This window comes from Cynocephalus volans, chromosome 7 (assembly GCF_027409185.1).
Source record: "Cynocephalus volans isolate mCynVol1 chromosome 7, mCynVol1.pri, whole genome shotgun sequence".
In the NCBI taxonomy this organism is placed as follows: Eukaryota; Metazoa; Chordata; class Mammalia; order Dermoptera; family Cynocephalidae; genus Cynocephalus; species Cynocephalus volans.
In genome coordinates this window covers 154,505,285-154,518,673 of record NC_084466.1, presented here as the reverse complement: position 1 = coordinate 154,518,673, position 13,389 = coordinate 154,505,285, and the positions used below count along the sequence as shown (strand labels likewise).

At 43.7% G+C, this 13,389-nt stretch overlaps 1 pseudogene; it reads right to left on the bottom strand.

Moving 5' to 3' along the window:
- Positions 1–9,016: 9,016 nt before the first annotated feature.
- LOC134382691 (securin-like) lies at positions 9,017–9,583 on the bottom strand (annotated as a pseudogene).
- Positions 9,584–13,389: the final 3,806 nt, after the last annotated feature.

The following is a 13,389-nucleotide window of genomic DNA, read 5'->3' as shown; positions in this document are numbered from 1 at the left end:
GCTGGATGATGGCTGACCTCTCAAAGACATGCACTTCCAGCTGGGTGCCGAGGAAGATGGCACCTGCCTGGAACAGCCCAGACAGAGGGACCCACGTTCAGGAGTGTGTTTCGCTGCAGTGGAGTGTGTTGAAGAGTGAGGCAATTTGCAATATCAGTAAATAGCCTCTGTATAAAAACTGCACAGGTTTTTGTCTAGCTGGTAAGATTCTTTGCAGAGAAAATACTTTTTTTAGATGCACGTTGTAGCTTTTTGAGGGGTTACCACTCACAGTTAGATCTGAAAGTTTCCGATTTTGAATATTTCTAAGTACGTTAATGGTTCCTTTCATGTGGGCTTGTGTGTAGTAGCACAGCAAACTCCTAGGAATTCACATCAATAGTAAATTAAAGGGTTTTTACAATGTTGCGCTTTGGGTGTGTTTTTTTATTTTGTAATGAGATTATACTTAAAAGTCCAGATTGAGACAGGGACAGCGTGTTACTGCAGGAATAACAAGTTTGTTATGGAAGAAGAAGCCAGGTCACCACAGTAAGGTCCATGCCCCTGGCTGTGGAACCATCGGCCATCCATCCCCTCCCTGGTTATAAAGAAGCGATGCTCAGAGTGACCTTCACTTGTAAGCTCTAAAGTCACGCACATGCCATTCTGTAACTGTCATTCCAGGAGACTGGAAGATATCTGAGCCTTATCTAGGTTGCTGTCGGAAAGGTCATGGGAATGGATGCCGGATAAATCAAGGTGAAAAGAAACATCTGCTCCAGCTGAGCCCACATGGGGGTGCGGTCAAGGTTAGGGACATCTTGAGTGAATTTCAAGCTGCGTTGTCTGGTTTGGGGGCAATCTGGAACCAATCACATTCACTCCAGTACTTGGGGTTCCATTTGGAAGCTCAAAATTTTTGCAGGGAATGAACAAGATATCCTTTTCTGGTAGTCAAGGCAGGCAAGTATAGGGTTCCCATGTGGGGCAAGGTGGGCAGAATCACTGAACTTGCCCAGTGGCCAGCAGGGCTTGCTCCCTCTGGACTCCCAAAGTTCGTCCAGTAGCCAGCGGACCAGACCATATGCAAACTCACCAAGGCTGCCTTGCTCAAAATATGCTTGTCGACTATGGCATTCAGTCTTACGCATTAATTAGTTAATATTTTCAAAATGCTTTGATGACAAAGAGCACAACTGCACAACTTAGGAGCAAAGTTCCTACGGTTACTTCTGCTGCTATTTACATAATGCACATAGTCGTTGGTCCCCAGCCCTGTGGAGGATGGCATGCTTTCAATAAAGAATGAAGTCCTGCCCCAACAGAGTTGGAAGATTCCAGCACAACAGCAAAGCAAAACCAAACAAAACACCAGCAAAACGGAGCTCAGATGAATCACACCCTTCCAAGCACCCCAACTGGAAATCAGATGGCGATCAGGGAAGTGCAGCGTTTCAGTGAGTCCAGGAGCAGGTCTGAGCAGCTCCACCTCCCTGGGCACCAAGGTGAGAGAAGCATCAGAAATGAGGAGCCCTTTAGTGCCTGTGAGGCTGCCCCCCGGGACTTCATGAGGCACCTTGAGTACCTGGGGTCTCATCCCACAGTGTCACCTGTGCTGCTTCCATTCTGTGGATGGGAAAGCTGAGGCGCGCCCCAAACAGAACTCCCCTTTCCTGGCCCAGTCTCACCCTGGCACAATGATCTCCATGGTAACTCAGAGAAACAACAGGGAGAAAATGTACTCCTGCAGCTGACATGTGAATTTGTCTCAGGGACGCTCCCACCTTTATCGGGAAAAATCGACTAACCCAGTTAGAACAGAAGTGAAGGCCCCAGAGGCCTGAGGAGTGGAAGCTGTCCCTAGAGTGAGAGCTGCAGGGGCAGGGAAAGCAGAGGGAGGCGGGGAGGTGGCAGAGGCCATGCAAAGCACAAGGGGAAGTCTTAGTGACTTCGGTAACGTTTCGCTACTCGTGAAATGCCTGGTGCAGTGGGACACTGTGGAAACCAAGAAAGGGGGACCTTGGTGTACAGGTGGTGAAGAAGGAACCAAAACATCTCATGCAGACCAGACGGGGCGTGAGGAAGGAAGCTCGGGGGAAGACTCCAGAGTCCCACAGTCCATGGTCTTGGGGATTTAAACCAGCCTGACCTAAATCCCTGCCTGGCAGAGGCCCAGCCCTCATCAGTGACACTAGAATATAAGTTCCAAGATAGGCAGGGCCACACCTGCAAAGGAGGATTTGCCACGATGCCAATGAAACAAGACTGAGGGCTCCTCACCCGCACGGGCCCCTTCCGAGCCAGTGGGAAGCTCTAGTTTCTGTATTTATGATTTTTTTTAAGGAGGCCCCCAAATTGCATAAGTTTAGGTCACAAAGACCTGGGCCTGCCCCTACTTGTCTGCCTTGTTCCCCACCGAGTCCTCTGAGCCTGCAAGCCCTGTGCCGGGCACGTGGCAGGTGACTCTTAAATTTGTGTACCAGATGGGTGGATGGATGGACAGACAGATGGAAGGAAAGAAACATGAATGGATGGATAGTTGAATAGACGGAGAGAGGGAGGGAGGAAACACGGATAGAGGGAGAGCTGGATGAAGGAAGGGAGGAAAGTAGGATGGGAAGGAAGAATGGAAGGACAGAGGGAAGGAGGAGTGGAGGGAGGAAACAGGGATGGGTGCAGCGTCGGGAGAAGCGAGGGAGGGAGGAAGGGTAGGAAGCAAACACGGACGTAAGGATGGATGGCTGGGTGCACAGATGGATGGACAGATGTGGAAGGCACGGAGAGGGGTGTAGGTGAAACAGGGATGGCCAGTTTAGAGCCGAAGACGTGAAAGCTTTTGACTAAAAAGGAGTCCCATTTTAATTTCATTTATGCAATGCCAAAAGACATCTTCGTTGGCAGGTACCTCATGCACTCAACAGAGAATTCCAATGACAGCCACCTACAGGGACAGTGGCGCTTCCCACAGGTCAAACACCAGCTGATACTCAAACCAGGGGACAAGCTGCAGGCTCTGTTTGTATTTCCAGTTTCGAAGCTAACTATTTATTTATTTTTATTTTATTTTATTTTATTATTGAAAGATGACCGGTAAGGGGATCTTAACCCTTGACTTGGTGTTGTCAGCACCACGCTCCCCCAAGTGAGCCACGGGCTGGCCCTTAACTGCTTATTTTTAAAGTTTCTATCTTGATTAGTTCTTTAGCCACCATTAGTAAATTTAGAAGCGCTTAAAGTTCAGGAGGAACGTTTTCTCTCTAGCCTGCCTGCCGCGACACAGCAGGGCCCCGGGAGCCGCAGGAGCATCTGCTGGCGTCTCTCACGGAGCTGTCACCAGCACTGAGGGTTCCTGTCCACACGAGAAGTCCACGAAGAGAGGCCCCAAGGAAGGGCCTCGGATGCTGGAACACCGTTCTCCACTTGTTTGCTGTGGCCGCTCGGTTCTGAGAGGAAACCCGAAGGCCCGGAGGAGGGGAGGGACCCCCATTTGCTGCTTCGTTGTGCTCGTGGTCATCACTCACCCAGGCTGGCTTTCCAATGCTCTGCCTGGGAAAAGCGTGCTGTGGTGACCTGCGAACTGAATGGTGCCCTGCGGAAGACAGGCCCACCCAGAACCTCTGCATGTGACCTTACTGGGAATAAAGGTCTCTGCGGATGTAAACGAGGTGAGGGTCTTGAGATGAGGTTATCCTGGAGTAGGGGGGGCTCTAAACCCAATGACGAGTGTCCTGGCAGGAGACAGGAAAAGAAGACACAGAGCCACAGGGGAGAAGGTCATGTGAGGACTGAGGCACAGAGCGGAATGACGTAGCCACAAGCCCGGGGACACGTGGGGCTACAGAAACAAGAAAAGATCTGGAAGGATCTTCCCGCCAGGCTTCAGAGGGAGGGAGTGCCTTCCTGACAACAGCTTGATTTTGAACTTCTGGCCGCCAGACCGTGAGAGAATTGGTTATGGCAGACCTCGGAAACTAATATAGGTGCTTTCTCTAAGTTCACCCCAACAAGGCTATCGCCAGCGTGGACTGACTTTGATAAAACCCCGATTCCTCCACCCCTAACCTCTCCTTTGGTGAAGAAAAAAATAAACGAAAAAACTTGTCGCAGGGGCCGAAACTTATCCAAGTAAAATAGTAATTGTGACTAAATTCTTTTTTCTTCCAGGAAAGAGAATCCCAATTAGCTATTAAATAGATGTAAATATTTGGAAAAGACAGCTGTTTCTATCTTTGCTGGACGTACCTGAATGGCCTTGGTCCCATTTTTATATCTGTGTAGTTACGCTTAAAATTATTTGAAATGTGTATTTGTCTTACTGTATCGAATACAACATGTATTCCTGTAGCATAGTCACACGCAACAGGGTGCCTTGTACGTGGTAATTGCTCAACGATTCTTTATTCTACTGGCTGTGGTTCACGTGATATTCGCTTCTGAGATGACACCTGCCCTGGCATTTTATTCACCGGGAGAATATAGAATCCAAAATTTTCATTTAAAACTAAGGGAAGATATTTATTCCTTTAGGGGCAGATAATTCTTATTTTACTAGTACCGTAGATTTCTAACCCTAACTTAATACTTTGATATGGTAAAATAAATAAATCAATAAATAAATTTCTGAGGATAACTCCTAAAACATCATGCATTGGGTACATTCAGCAACAACGTTAGGCTTGAAAGCAACTGTTGGAAGATTCTGACACAATAAGAGTAAGAATTATAGCTACTATTGATTAAAAGTGGACTTGGCAAAGTGCAAAGCCAGATGCTCTCACTATGTAAGTGATTCTCAACCAGGGGCGAGTTTTGTCCCTAGGGGGTATTTGACAATGTCTAAAGACATTTTTGGTTGTCACAACTGGGCAGGGGCAGCAGGGATGCTAGTGGGTAGAGCAGGGATGCTGCTAAACATTCTACAATGACCAGGACAGGCCCCCACCACAAAGAATGGTCCAGCCCAGAATGCCAATAGCGTGAAAGTGAGGTCCCACGTGTTCCTGATGTCATTTAACCCCCCACATCAGTTCATCCATAACGCCTCTGATGTAGCATTAATAGATCCAGCCTACAGATAAGGAGACTGAGTTGAAAATGCTTAGTTTACTCTATAGGAATGTATAACAAAACAGCAATCATCTACTAAAATAGGAACTTGGGAAAGGATTACAAAAGGAAAGAGTTTACAATACTGTTTGTGTCCCACAGCATGCTGAAGTGATGCCATAACTTTTGTGGCTGGGAATATTTCTGGAAGCTGGCCATAAATACATCACAGTACCAAGGGGAACATGTTCTTGTACAACCTACCGACCCACGTTTGCCTCTTCTCAGATTTTTTTCTCTGCTTTATCACCCATAATTGGATAACTTTTCTCCAATTTTCTCCTTGCAGCAGCAAAGATAAGGTTTCTGTTTAATCATCCTCCTCTAAGCACTTGCAATCAGGCAGGATATTGCTGCTTTTAAAATAAGACAATGACATTTAATGACTTTCATTTCTTCCCATACAAAAGATTAATTTGTATTCTGGAGTCATCGTTTCATTGGAAAACTCAGCCTATTCTTTTTGAAATGCTGTGATATGATTAACAACTCAATCCCTTCCTTATATTTTTAATTTTGTGGCTTTCTCTGCGTATATTTACCTTCATGGTCTGATTTAGCCTTTGCTTGAACATTAGGATAAAACTTGCCTGCAGAATGGAGGGTTCATGCCACGTCCTCTTAGAGGCACCCCAGGAACCAACCTGACCCATCTGCAGGTATTACTGGCGCATTAACAAGGTAGGACCATCACGATTAATGAATGGAGCCTTTGGGACCTTGCTTGATGCCTCCTTAGCACAACAAATCAAGGCCCCCTGCTATGGTCTGAACGTTCACCCCCTCCAAAGCTCATGTGAGAGCTTGACTCCCAATGTGTTAGTGTTGAAAGGTGGGGCCTTTAAGAAGTGATTGGCTCATGAGGACCATGCTGTCATGAATGGAGTAATCCATTCGTGGAATAATGGGTTAATGGTTTATGGGTTATCACGAGTGTGGACTGGTGGCTTTACAAGAAGAGCAAGTGAGCACACTGAAGTGCTCTCGTCCAGGCCTTGTTAACGCGATACCCGGCCTTGCCACGGGACACTGTCCAGTCTCTCACCAGATGCATGCCCTGGACATGGACTTCCCAGCCTCCAAAATCATAAGAAATAAATTCTGTTTCTTTATGAACTACCCAGTTTCAGGTATTATAAGTAATGGAAAACGGACTAATACACCCCTATGATGTGACCTTAACATTCCCACCTCCCATGGCCTCCGTCCACACACTCTCAGCTCTGACCACACCAGACAGCTCCTTATTTCCAGAGTTTCCAACATATCTTCACATTTTCACATTTCTTTTCCAAACTCTTCCTTCTGCCCCAATACCTTTTCCCAGTCCCTTCCATCAAACTCCTGTTTATCCTTCAAAGTTCATCTCAAATGTCTTAACCCCAAAGTCTTCGCGGATCCCCCTGTAGAGATGACTCCCCTCCCCTCGGGCTCACACGGTCCTTACTGTTGAGGTTCCTGTGTCATTCTGCCTTTTGCATTGATGTGAACAGCCACCACTTGCTGACCACTCTTGGTTGCCAGTCACGGTGATGTCCCAATTAAGCCTCACATCGGCCCTGTGCTGCCATATCATTCTGCATTATTTTACAGAGGAGAAGGTTGAGGTTGAGAGAACTTCAGGGACATGCTCAAGTTCACACAGTTATGAAGAGGGCTTGGTAAGCTGTGGCTCAAACATCCTGAGTTCTGAGAAGGGGAAGAGTCTGAGGATTCCCCAAAAGAGAGGGGTCACCACAGCCACAGCCAATGCCTCCACGGGCAGTGTGGGCCACCTCTACAAATTCACTGCAAAAAGTGGGCCGTGACTCCCTCCAACCCCACCCATGCCCTGTGATCTGTTTTCATTTAGAAATTACCACATTAAACATGCAAACATAAAACCTTCTAAAATTTCTAAAATGGGGCCATGAATCAATATTAATAAAATGTATTTATCCATCATCTGTGACAAGGTTTTCACTACCAAAAAATCACATTGTTTCATGACTCGAGCAGAAGGGGAGGTTTCTGCCAATCCTCAGGCCAAGTTCTGACCTCAGCAACTTGCTTCTAATTCTTTCTGATGTTAATGGTGAGTGTGACCTGTTTCCTAAGAGAAAAGATGCCCTTTTGGGATGGAGTCTTACAGTCCCTCTTGTCTGTAGCGCTCATGAATGACTTGATCCATTGTGACAGCTTCTTGGTGCCCCCAAAGCTGTACATTACAGAAACTAGGAATTCCTATCACAAAGGAGTGAATGAGTAGATGCTGTCAGGAAAAAGAAATCATAGTTGTAACAGTGTTGCCTGAGAACAGAGACTGACTTATCTCTGCACAGAAAGCCCTCACCCATCTGTTCCCTGATAGGCCATAACCCAGTGATTGCAGACACAGGAGTGGTCCCATCTTTCCTTCCAATGCCCCAGCCCCAACCTCCACTTTCTGCTGCAGACTATTTGAACTGCACCCTGACCTTCAACCCAGCACCACTCACTGTAAAACGTGCAGTTTGCCTATGGTCCAGAGAACTGTGGCAGGCAGAGCAGTAGGCACCTCGGAGATCAAGTGTCAAGTGGTTCTTAACTTTTTTTACGTTTCAGACACCTTAAAGAATTTGGTAAAAAGCTCTGCACTGACAACAGCAAATGCTGGTGAGGATGTGGAGCAACAGGAACTCTCACTCATTGCTGGTGAGAATGCAAAAGGGGACAGTCACTTTGGAAGACATTTATTCAGTTTCTTACAAAATTAAACATACTCTCACCATATGATCCAGCAATCACACTCCTTGGTATTTACCCAGATGAGTTGAAAACTTATGTCCACTCAAAAACCTGCACATGGATTTCTAATAGCTTTATTCATAATTGCCAAAACTTGGATGCAACCAAGACTTCCTTCAGTAGGTGAATGGATAAACTTACCACAGTTTAATGGCATATTATTCAGCACTAAAAAGAAATGAGCTATCAAACCATCAAAAGACTTGGAAGAACCTTAAACACATTGCTAGGTGAAGGGAGCCAGTCTGAAAAGGCTACATAGTATATGATTCCAACCACATGACATCCTAGAAAAGGCAAAACTATGCAGACAATGAAAAACATCAGCAGGTGATAGGGGTTGGTGGAGGGAGGGATGAATAGACGCGACAAAGAGGATTTTTAGGGCACTGAAACTGATCTGTGTATACCCACCATTACACACTCCAGACCTATAGAATGTACAACACCAGGAGTGAACCCTGATGTAGATTACAGACTTTGGGTGGTAATGAAGAGTCAGTGTAGGTCCATCATAACAAATGTAACACGCTGGTGAGCATGTTAATAGCAGGGGGAGCAATGAGTGTGAGAGGCAGGGGGTATATGGGAAATCTTTGTACCTTTTGCCCAATTTCGCTGTGAACCTATGACTGCTCTAAAAAATAAAATCCACATAAAAAAGGAAAAAGCCCTGGCCCTCTCTCCAGAAAAATGCACACACACACACACACACACACACACACACTCACAAGTGTTTATATAGTTTCAGGGGTCCACAGACCTATGAAGCACTATGGGATTGAGAAGCTATGACTCAATCCAAGAGAGGTGCAGAAAACCATCAAAACTGGCCAAGACCCTGCAGTCAGGCGCAGAAGGGGGGCAAAGGTCCAGATCCTGTATCTCTCGGGCAGTACTAGTCAGGCTGCCCCAGCTGCCCCCGCTCTCCCACACGTGTCCCCCATGGAGGCTCCCACACCTTCATACTCCCCTCACACTGAACCACACAGGCCTTTTTCATGATCACACATGGGTCATTTATTAAGCTTTTTTTTTTTTTAAAGAGTCTGTTAAAGAAATGCCTTATTAATACAAACACACACAAACTATAAAGCACTAAACATAAACTATAAAGCACTAAGAAATTTAAGTATCTATGTCATAGCAAACAAGTGGCAATTCAACATCTGGGCTCGACAGAATGCTTGAAGGAGACTACAACAGATTCGACTCCCACGGCAGAGGGGGCATCTTCACAGGCGAAGGGGGGCCCAGCTGGAACAGCTTTTCAAGCTCTCCGTCCTCATCGAGGCTCACGAGAGGCGCTCCACTCAAGGGGAGCTGTCCAAACTGGGGCTCTTGGGGCAGGTCAAAACTTTCAAAATCTAGAGGATTGAAGAGACAGAATTTTCCTATTTCTGGATAGGTGTCATCTGAGGCAGGAACCGAGCTTTTTGCTTTAACAGTCTTCTCAGTCATCTTTTTGGCAGAGATGTTGGCTGATTTTGTTTGAGGGGTCCATTAGTTTTTACCGATTTTTCTGTAGCTCTGTTGTCAGAGCTTTTCTAGCAGTTTTAGGTAAGGCTGTTAGAGTATCAAACATTTTGCCAACACGTGGTGGTGAAACCTGAGATTTCCCATCTAGGGCTTTGACTGAAGGCCCAGACCCCAGCTTCAGCCCATCCTTAGGAGCCACACAGGTGCCTGGTTCACCAATTGCTTTATCAACAAAGATCAGAGTAGCCATTCTGTATTACTCATTCACTCGCGTCGCTCCCACCAGCCAAACTCAGCAGAGACTCCACCTCATTAAGGATTTTAAAGTAAACTTTTTAATGAAGAATAACATACGTACCAAAAAGCACACAGCTCAATAAATGCTCACAAGGTGAGCACCCCAAATCAACCCATAGGACCCTCGGAGCACCCCAGTAGGCCAGCATGTGCCCCTGCTACTTTTTGAACTTTGTATAAACAGAATCAATGACATGTACCTGTTTTGTCTGGATTCTTTCACTCAAAATTATGTTCGGGAGTTTCGTCATATTTGCTGTATATAATTATGATTTTTCTCTCTCCTCACTGTACAGTGTTCCATGATACACATATGCCACAATTTAATTATCTATTCTATTGCTGGTGAACATGTGGGTTATTTCCAGTTTGCAGCTATTACAAATAGTACTCCTACAGTGCGTCTTTTGTTGAGCAAACGTACATAATTATTTTGAGCACATACCTGGCCACAGGGTATGTGTATGTTCAAATTTAGTAGATAATGTCAAAACATTTCCCAAAGTAGGTGTACCAATTTACACTCCCACCCACGGTGAATAAAGTTTCAGTTGCTTCACATACCCCCCAACACGTGGCAATGTCAGCCTCTTTAGTTTTAACCCTTGAGATAGGTGTCTAAAATTTCTTTAATATTCGTTTCACTGTTGATTGAGGTTGAGTAACTTTTCAGATATTAGTTGGTAATTTGTGTATCCTCTTTTGGGAAACATTTTATTTAGGTTCCCCCCCCATTTTTCTGTTGAGTTGTTTGTCTTTTTCGTATTGGTTTGTGGGAGTTTTTTTGTATATTCTGGCATGAGGCTTTAGTTAGAATATGTATCGCAAATATAGTACATCACTCTCAGGTTTGCCTTCTTATTCCCTTAATTGTGTCTTTTAATGAACAAAAGTTCTGAATTTTAACGTAGTTCAACTCACTAATCTTTTCTTTTATGATGAGTACTTTTTGTGTCCTACTTGAGAAATTATGCCTAAGTTATGAAGATATTCTGTACATTTACTTGTAGAAGCTTTAATGACTTATTTTTCACATTTATGGGGGTCTCTATGATCCATCTGGAATTGCTTTTGATATATGTTATGAGATAGGAGCCTATAATTTTTTCATACAGAAAAAAATGAAATTGATTCAGTTCCACTTATTAAAAAGGCTGTTCTATCCCTAATATACTGCAGTGCCAATCACCTTTGATGTAAATCAACTCATCTTGTGTGTGCAGGTCTGTTTCTGAACTTTATTCTCTTCTGTTATACTATTTTTTTATCTTTGTGCCTATATGATGCTCTCTTGGTTACTATAGCTATATAGTAAGTGTTGACATCCAGTAGTGTGAGTCCTCCAACTTTGTTCTTCTGTCTTAGCTGGGTTTTTTTGTTTGTTTGTTTGTTGCTTTCAATTTCTTCCTGTATTTTCTTATTTTCACCTGGGATCATTTTCCTTCTACCTGAAGAAATGTCTTTGATATTTCTCTTAGTGTCAGTGTATTGACAAATAACATTTTTTCTCTTCTTACTGGAAATGTTTTTATTTCACAGTTACTTTTGAAAAAAAAAATTTTACATATAGAATTCTGGACTTCTTTTCTTTCAACATTTCAAAGTTGTTATTCCATTGTTTTCCGGCTTCCATTATTCCTGTTGAGAAATCAGTTGTAATTAGTATCACGGCTCCTGTAAAGGTAATATCACTCTGCTGGCTGCTTTTAAGAATTTTCTTTGTCTTTAATTTTCAGCAGTTTTACTTGGATATGACGAGGGTAGTTTTCTTTGTATTCATTCTGCTTGTGGTTTGTAGATCTTCTTGAATTTGTGGTTTGATATGTTTCTTCAGTTTTGGAAAATTCAAAATCTCTTCAAATATTATTTCTGATTACTCTCCCTCTCCTCCCCTCCAATTAAACATAAGTTAGACTCTCATCACTATTTCCCCTCTGTCTCCTATGTTCTTTTTTATAATTTTCATCCTTTTTGCTCCTCAGGCTTTAGTCTGGATATGTTCCACCGACCCGTCTTCCAGTTTACTAATCCCCTCTTCAGCTGTATAAAGCCTACTGTTAAACACATCCTTTAAGCTCTTAATTTATGCGATTGGCTTTCCAGTTCTATAATCTTTTTTTAGTTCTTTTTATGGATTTCAGTTTTCTGAAGAAATTGCCCACCTTGTCATCTATTTTTTTGGAACATATTAATTACAGCTATTTAAAGGTCCTTGTCTAAAAACTGCAATATCTGATTTACCTGTGGATTTATTTCTGACATCTGCTTTTCTTCTTTTGATCCTGTTTCTTGATATGCCTAGTAATTTTTTATTGAGAGCCAGACATGGAGAAGGTCTGGATGATGCTGTCTTCCTCCAGAGAAGATTCAACTCTGTCATTTTTCAAACAGCAAGAGTAAGAACAGTTTACCTCCAATCCAATGAGGAACACTGCTGACCTGAGTCTCAGTAACTGTCTTTCTAAAACTCTTGTTCATGTCATCTACGGGTGTTTCCCTCTATGTGTCCGATTCAGAACCTGGAGTATGTAGTAGGGCTCCTCCTCCTGGCTCCTGAATACAAGTGATTATCTCCCCAGCACCATGAGACTGCCAATAACTTGCTCTGTTTTTTCAGCCACTTTTTTCTCAGATTCCTAGCCTCTTGCCCTGTACAACTATGACTTAGTAAATGCATAAAGGAAAAAAACATCAAATATTGGGTTCACTTCCTTTCACTTTTCTTCTCTTTATGATCTTGACTCCTTAAGTTCTGCCTACCTAAGCAGCCAAAAACTCCGATTTTTGTCTCCCCAGCTCTGTAATATTGCCAAAAGTTCTTGCTAGCTATTCTGCCTCTTGTCAAGTGCCTTTTTCCAGACTTCTCAGCCTTTCGTCACAACCAAATATCAATAAATGACCCAAAAGTAAAAGTCACATATAAAATATTGAACTGAATTTAATGATCCCTTCACTCCAAGATCTTTGCCTCTCGAATCCTGGCTATCTTGGCAGTTCTACAATGCCTTCAAACAGATGTGTCTGTTTTTTATTCTGATTTTGTGTGGATTTTCTAGTTGTCCTCAGTGGGATTGTTGGTCTCATACAAGAGTCTCCAGCACACCCAAAAGATGAAATCTCATTAAGGTTTATTTCAGCATGCAACTCGGGATCCAAACGACATGACCCCAGCTATTCTTACCAGTTTCATCTCCTATCTCTTCCCTACTTGTGCTACGCATGTTGCTTTCACTCTTTTCAGCATTTGTTCCTACTATTTTCTTTATCAAAAATGCCAATCCCACCTGTCAAATTCCTGGTCATTTTCCAAGACTCATCAAAACGATCACTTCCACTTCCTCTATGAATCGTGTCTTTATCCTGCCAGCAGAATGTGACCTGTAGCACTAAGTGTAGGAGTTAGTCCGCTCACATAGGCTCAAGGAGAACATTATCTCACTTAGATCTATGAATAAAATTGAAATTTAATATCGCTGTAGTAGTCAGGAATCTTATATGTAAATAGCAGAAACCCAAATCAAATTGGCTTATGCCAAAATATATATATATAGGCTCAAATAACTGAAAACTCCAAGTGTAGCTCTACTTTAGGTACACCTGGATCCAAGAGCTCAAATTATACCTTTAGAAAGCTGTATTTCTGTATCTCTCTGTTTTGCTTTCTCTTGCGTTGACATTATCCTCAAAACACTGCCCAAACAGAGCAGCACTGTCCAGCTAGGGTTGCCTGGCAGCTCCAGGCTACAGCCTCCCAACTGT